This window comes from Bubalus kerabau, chromosome 11, assembly GCF_029407905.1.
Source record: "Bubalus kerabau isolate K-KA32 ecotype Philippines breed swamp buffalo chromosome 11, PCC_UOA_SB_1v2, whole genome shotgun sequence".
Taxonomy (NCBI): Eukaryota; Metazoa; Chordata; class Mammalia; order Artiodactyla; family Bovidae; genus Bubalus; species Bubalus kerabau.
Genome location: NC_073634.1, coordinates 77,529,428 through 77,535,427, shown reverse-complemented (window position 1 = coordinate 77,535,427; position 6,000 = coordinate 77,529,428). Strand labels below are relative to the sequence as shown.

At 50.6% G+C, this 6,000-nt stretch overlaps 1 protein-coding gene across 10 annotated transcripts in view; it reads left to right on the top strand.

Moving 5' to 3' along the window:
- Nucleotides 1-274: 274 nt before the first annotated feature.
- The window catches only part of NCOA1 (nuclear receptor coactivator 1), a 220,552-nt gene continuing 214,826 nt past the window's right edge, over nucleotides 275-6,000 (top strand). For 7 of the 10 annotated variants that reach the window (XM_055540780.1, XM_055540782.1, XM_055540783.1 and 4 more), the window contains exon 1: nucleotides 1,803-2,165. The gene's annotated coding sequence lies outside the window, so the exon portion shown is untranslated. Of the gene's footprint in view, nucleotides 396-463; nucleotides 591-1,802; nucleotides 2,166-2,827; nucleotides 3,280-4,369; nucleotides 4,466-4,667; nucleotides 4,785-6,000 lie in introns of those variants that run through there. The other 3 variants (XM_055540777.1, XM_055540779.1, XM_055540778.1) reach the window with 3 other exon arrangements.

Sequence of the window (6,000 nt, the reverse complement as noted above, 5' to 3'; positions counted from 1 at the left end):
TGTGGAAAAGGAGCAGCAAAGTGCTAGTGAAGGAACATTAAGAAAACAGGCAAAGAGAGAGGAGAATAGTGTAGAAGATAGGGAGGGGAGGAGAATAGAGTTCTCAAATGGAGGACTTTGCAGCATCAAATAAGGCCCTATAATGGGGGTGGTGGTGGGGAGGGGCATTGAATCTGGATCTGGCAATGTGCAGTGAGCAAAGGGTAGCCCCGCCAGGAGACAGGATTACCTACACAAGTGGTGCGTTTGTAGACTTGACACAGTTTGGATTGGACCAGACTGGGAGGTATGTCCTACACAAGCAGATTAACCTGGCGAATAAGAGATACATAGCTCTGGGTATTTTCAGCGATTATTGCGGACTCTGCAGGTGGCGAGATGTTCTGCAAAACCAGGTGAGGGCAAGAACTAATGAAATGCACCTAGAACTCCAGGAATAAGAATGAAATGAACCTAAGATGAATGTGGGGTGTGGGCTAAAGGTTCCTTTACGAGCAGGATCCGATCGAGGGCACGGGAGCGAATGATCGCGGGATGGAGTACCTGCCTCTGGAAGGAATGGCTCGCTGACTCAGAGAGGTGTCGGGAAGGTTGGTGTTTTCAATGCAAAGTCAGATTTTAGTTAGGAGAAGGGGTGTGAAGGTCTTAAGGATTTCTAGAGGTTGCTTTAGGGTAGAAAACACTGAGAGAGAAACAGCAGGAAACGCTGGGAGACAGCAACAGCAGGGCTGGATTGAGGGAGGTGCCGACAGCTACCTGGAAACAGGAGTGCAGGAAAGGATAGCCGCTTTACAAAGCACCTCCGCAGCCAGCGACTCATTCATCGTAGGGACAACCCGAGGAAAGACATAGGTATTACATTCCAGCCTCTGGAACTGAGAGGTGCTTTCACGTGATAAGGCGATCACGGCTTATAAAGCCTGTTCAGCCGCTGTTTGATTTCTCCAGTGACAAGGAACACTCTACTTTGGGAAGTAGCACTTCTATTATAAAATTTTTAAAAAGCGAGTCGAAAAGAAGAAAGCTGTAGACCCCCTTTGCGGGGAAAGCTCTGTCAATGACAGACATTTTGGTTAATTCATGGAATTGCACAGCCAGACGCGCCAGTCACATTTTTTTTTTCCATCTGTAAAACGAAGGGGGCAGATGATCTTTCTTTCCCTTATCTAATAGCCTGTGAAATCATCCAGGCAACCAACTCCCAATTTTTCAGAATATAAAACGAGGCCCTCGGAGGTGCCTCGCTCGAAGTAATACAAGAAATCAGCGGAGGGACAGGCCAGACCCGACTCTTCCCGGGTCTATCCCGCGCCCCTCGCCGCTCCGGACCTTCCCGGACGGGATTGGGCCACCGGGAGGCTGCAGGCCGGGCGGCCTAGCTGAAAGCGCCCTGGGGTTCGAGGCGGCTTCCCGGCAGCAGTCAGAGGAACGCCCCGAGGGGAGGGGGAAGAGTTAGGGCCTCCTTTCCCACACTTCGTTAGGACGCGGGCCGGGGCGGGACCGCGGCAGCTCTCCCTAGAGCCTGCGGCCGGCAGGGGGCGCGGGGCGGCTCCTCGGTCCGCCGCCCCGCGGCGGGAGAACTGGCTGCCCCGGGCGAGCCGTCGGAGCTCGCGGGCACCGGGTCGCGGCGGCCGGGCCAGGTTGAGGGTTCAGGGGCAGCGCGCCGGGCGGGGCGGCGGGCGGCGGGGCGGGGCGGGGCGGCCGGGAGCCGGCGGGGCGGGGCGGGGCGGGGCGGGGCGCGGAGGGGGCGGGGCCGCGAGCGGGGGGCGGTGGCGGCGGCGGCGGCAGCCGTGGAGGAGGAGGAGGAGGAGGAGGAGGAGGAGAACATGGCGGCCGCGGAGAGCGGCTGAAATGCCTGTTCTTCAGGCCAGGAGAGCGGGAGTCTTGACGCGATTCTCGAAGCCTTCTCCTTAGACGGCCGGATCGCGGCCTCCAGCGCCTCGGCCGCCCTGTTCCCTGTTGCTCCGTCCAGCGGAGCCTGCGTCGGGTCCGTTCTGCATCCCCCCTGAGGGGGGACCCCCTGGCTCCGGAGGAGGGGGCCGGAGAGCCGCGGCGGCGGCGGCGGCGGGCTCCCGGCCCGAGCAGCGGCGGAGGCCGCGGCGGCGCCGCCACGGTCGCGGGCGAGCACGGCGCCCGTCAGCGCGGCCCAGAGGCGGCGGCGGCAGGTGAGTGGCGGGCGGCGGGCGCCGAGCCTCCCGGTGGGTGCAGCTGTCACGAGCCGCGCGGCCGCCGAGGCCCTAGGGGGCGGGAGCAGCTGGCGCCCCCTCCGCCCCCCGCTCTCCTTTCTCTCCTCTAGTCCCCCCCTCCCACTTTCCCCGAGTTCTCCCTCGGCCTCGCGCGGCTGGAGGGGGCGGAGGTCGCAGCTGTCACGGGCACCAGCTGGGGGCTGCGTCGCGGAGGGAAACTGCTGCAGCAGCGACTTTGGCTTGCCCGGGTTTCCCAGTTGCCCTAGTTAGCGCGGACCGGGCGAGCATCCGCGGAGGGTGCGCGAGGCTCGCGGCGGCCGGCCCGGCGTGGGGAGCGGCGCCCCGAGCCCGCGGGCGCTCCCCGCCGCCGCCGCCGCCGAGAGGGGGAGCCGGAAGTCGGCGCGGGCGCCCCTCGGCCGGGGCGAGCGCGGTGACCTTGGCAAGCCGGGTAACCTCTCCGAGTCTTCGCTTGCCGGGACTGCGAAATGGGGATGACCGTGGCGAGCCTTCCCGTAAGCCTCAGCCTTCGACGGCGCTTCTGTTTTACACCCCGTGCACTTGCTTTTCCCATCTCCAGACAGAGGGATTTCGAAGGCAGAAATGGGATGGATAAGTGAGATTTTTTTTCCTGTTGTGTCTAGGGTTTGGTCCCCGTCGTCAGATTCCGCTGAAAGGAGGTATGAGTGGGGAGTAGAGGGGGCAAACACGTCGGCTGGACGACTGAGGGGTGGGATGGGTTAATGGTCAGCTCGACCGAACTCGAGCCTTTCCCTAGTCGCTTGGAAGAGTAATGGGAGAAACCGGACACCAGGATCCCCGCTCTTACTACCCAGTTATGTTTTTGTTTGTTTGTTTGTTTGTTTTTGAAGCAGTCACTCCCATGGACTATAGACACTGCCTCAGTTGACGGTGTTAGAGGGAGACGGAGTGTTTGACAATAAAGCCTGTGTGTGTGACAAGGACAGTCCGTGCTGCTGTGGCTGCAGAGTTTGGTGGGGAGGAAAACTTTAAGCTGGAGGATGTTTTAGCTTTTCAGACTTGACTTTCTTCGTTCACTGTAGGCGTTGAAGAGGCAGGTGTCCTTGTGGAGAAGGTGACTTTTTAATTTTTTTCTTTTTTCTTTTGAGATGGTGAATTTTTAATGTCGAGTATGATGGTGGTGAATGAAGGGTTCTTGAGTGAATTGCAGTCCCGGCACCCTCTGTTGATGCCAAGAGTAATCTCTGTGGCGATGATTTGTGAGGGCTGAGGCTTACACTTAAGTGATTAAGAAATCTTCAAGTGTCTGTGTAAAACATTGCTGCGGTGCAGCCTAGATTATACTCTACAGCTGAAGGGATGGATTTCAGGGGTTAAATTTGAGGTTTGTCTTCAATTCTGGAATTGGTTGAAGGTTAGTCTCAAAAAAAAAAAAAAAAAAAAAGTTGGCCAAAGGGGCCTCTCAGCTTGTTTCACAGAAGCTGTGATGTAGTAGGAAGGGGGTCAGATTTCTTCATGTTGAGAATAATGTGAAAAGAAAGTATTTGCTTGGGTCTTTTGGCTCCTGAACTAGAAATAGTTTTGGGTTAAAGGTAGCAGTGGGATTTGATTTAGCTTAATAAATGGGCATTCCTTGTACTGTTTGTTGTAAACTACATGCAACTGCAAATGTTTCTTTTATATCTCCTCTACTTTGTGGGTCTAATTTGGTTTTGTGAACTAGGTTTGGAAATGGTTTCCCTCTATTTCTTATTCAGAATTTATGCTTTGGAAACAATGGATCAAAAAGGGGGCCTGAATAGGGAGTATATGGTATGGAGAGAAAAAGCAGGGGTGCTGCTTATAAGAACAGAGATTCGTTTGATTTTTGAAGACGTTTTGCACTGATGATTTATTTCATTTAGTTAACTCACGATGAAGTTTGGTTTTTAAGATGCAAAATTTGAATTTTACATAGTTTATAGTTAATCTTTTCTTCATTTCTTTCTGAGAAAGTCTGTAGGATTGAATCTTTTAAATTGCTTTTTGTGTGGTTTAAGCCAAGGGAGTATTTTAGATCTGCATTTTTGGGTAAGTGGTTTTATTGAAAAAAAGTGCTTGATGGGACTAATGGTGATTGTTCCATTTAAACTAGGATTATATAGACAATGCATTTTCCTCCCTCTTTCTGCCAACATTTGTTTTTCTTTCTCCTTCAATTCCAGGGTTTCATTTCTAGAAATCTGGGCTGGAAACAGAAGCAGCAGTTTGTATAATCCCAAGAACTTGCTTATGCCAGGAAGCTGTAAGGGTAGCATGAAGTGGGTGTGGTACAAAGATACTGCCAATATTTAAGAACAGTGTAACTGTTGAGGGAATCTAGGGTCAAACTTTAATTTTTGTTGAATTTCCTGTTTTCTTTGTATGTGTTAATCTTTTGGTGGGCAGAGGATTGGGTTGCTCTGGTGCTGACTGGTACATACTGTGATAGCACTCACACATTTTCATGCTTTTACTCTATAGGAAAGGGTGGTAAACACACTTAAATAATTTAAAGATGTTCCCAGGATGGAATGTTCTCTTCATGTACTCTTGATCCTGCTAATCCACTGATCAGTCTTTATCAGGACTAAATGTTGAGTAAGTGATGAGGGTGGCATAGAGGTGCTAAAAGCTGGAGAGGGGAAGAAAGGATATTGGACATTCTTTGAAAATCTTTTCTCTTTTGGACTATATATCACAGTATGATTTATAATTCTTTTTAAAGAACATCTCTGTTGTCATCAATTTCACATACCTTCTCTTAGATATTACCTTCATTCCTCACTTTAACTTGTCTTTATTGCCGTATCCCCCAGGGACTCCACATTGTTTGCATATGTTACATATCTTTTGGGGTTGGTTGGTCTTAAACCATATGGCCTAAAATAGCTTTCATTTTAGGGCAAGTATGGGAGGTCAACACAGGCACACACCACTGAATAGAATCTTCTAAGTCATTGGGTAGAGGAAATCCCAAGATGCTCATTATTCCCTTGGCCGTGATTTTCACTTTCTACCTATGATAATCAGGGTTTCTCAGGGGGCCATCAGCTGCTTTTCTTGCAGAGGTCTGGAAACATGTGGTGGGGTCCTTGTTATATTACCTCCAAATATCGGTGCAAAAGAGGTTGGGACTGGGTGAAGTACATGTGTTTCAGGAGTTGAATAGCAGAGCACTGTATTTAGTTTGGGCTGCAGAACCATACAGATTTCTCCCCACCTCATATAGCTTTCCTAAAAGTGGGACAGACTAGACTTTAGGAAAGGACTTCTTTAGTGCTTTTCTCCCAGGTTAACCAGTAGCTTAGCTCTTGGTTGTTGGTCACTAAGGGTGGACCGTGTGGTCTCTGACCTTTTTTCTTAACATCAGAGATGAGGTCTAGTCAATTCAAACCTTCCTTTCTCTCTTTTTTGTTAGTCAGATTTTGTGCCTCTTACCATATGGTGTCAGAGGTCATAAAATAGCCTCATAGCAACTGTGTGCCATTCTTGATTGCTTAGTTTAAGGAAGAGGTGCAGATTTTTTCCTTTAATTTTAGATGATGTTTTGTGGGTGCACCATATTTGGATTAACATACCAATGGTTATTTTATATTTCTGCAAGATACTTGGTTGAAAAAGAAGAATTATTACAAAACACTGATTCCAACATTTAAGTCCAATTCTTAAAATGCAAGTAGAGTGGGTTGTTGTATATCTGTGTGTCCTCCTCCATTTCCCCATCTGCAACACGGTACTGCTGAGGCTCCTTGAAATGACAGACTTTTAGAAAAGCTGAGTATAGTTGTCATACTTAGAAGGTGAAGCTGCAATC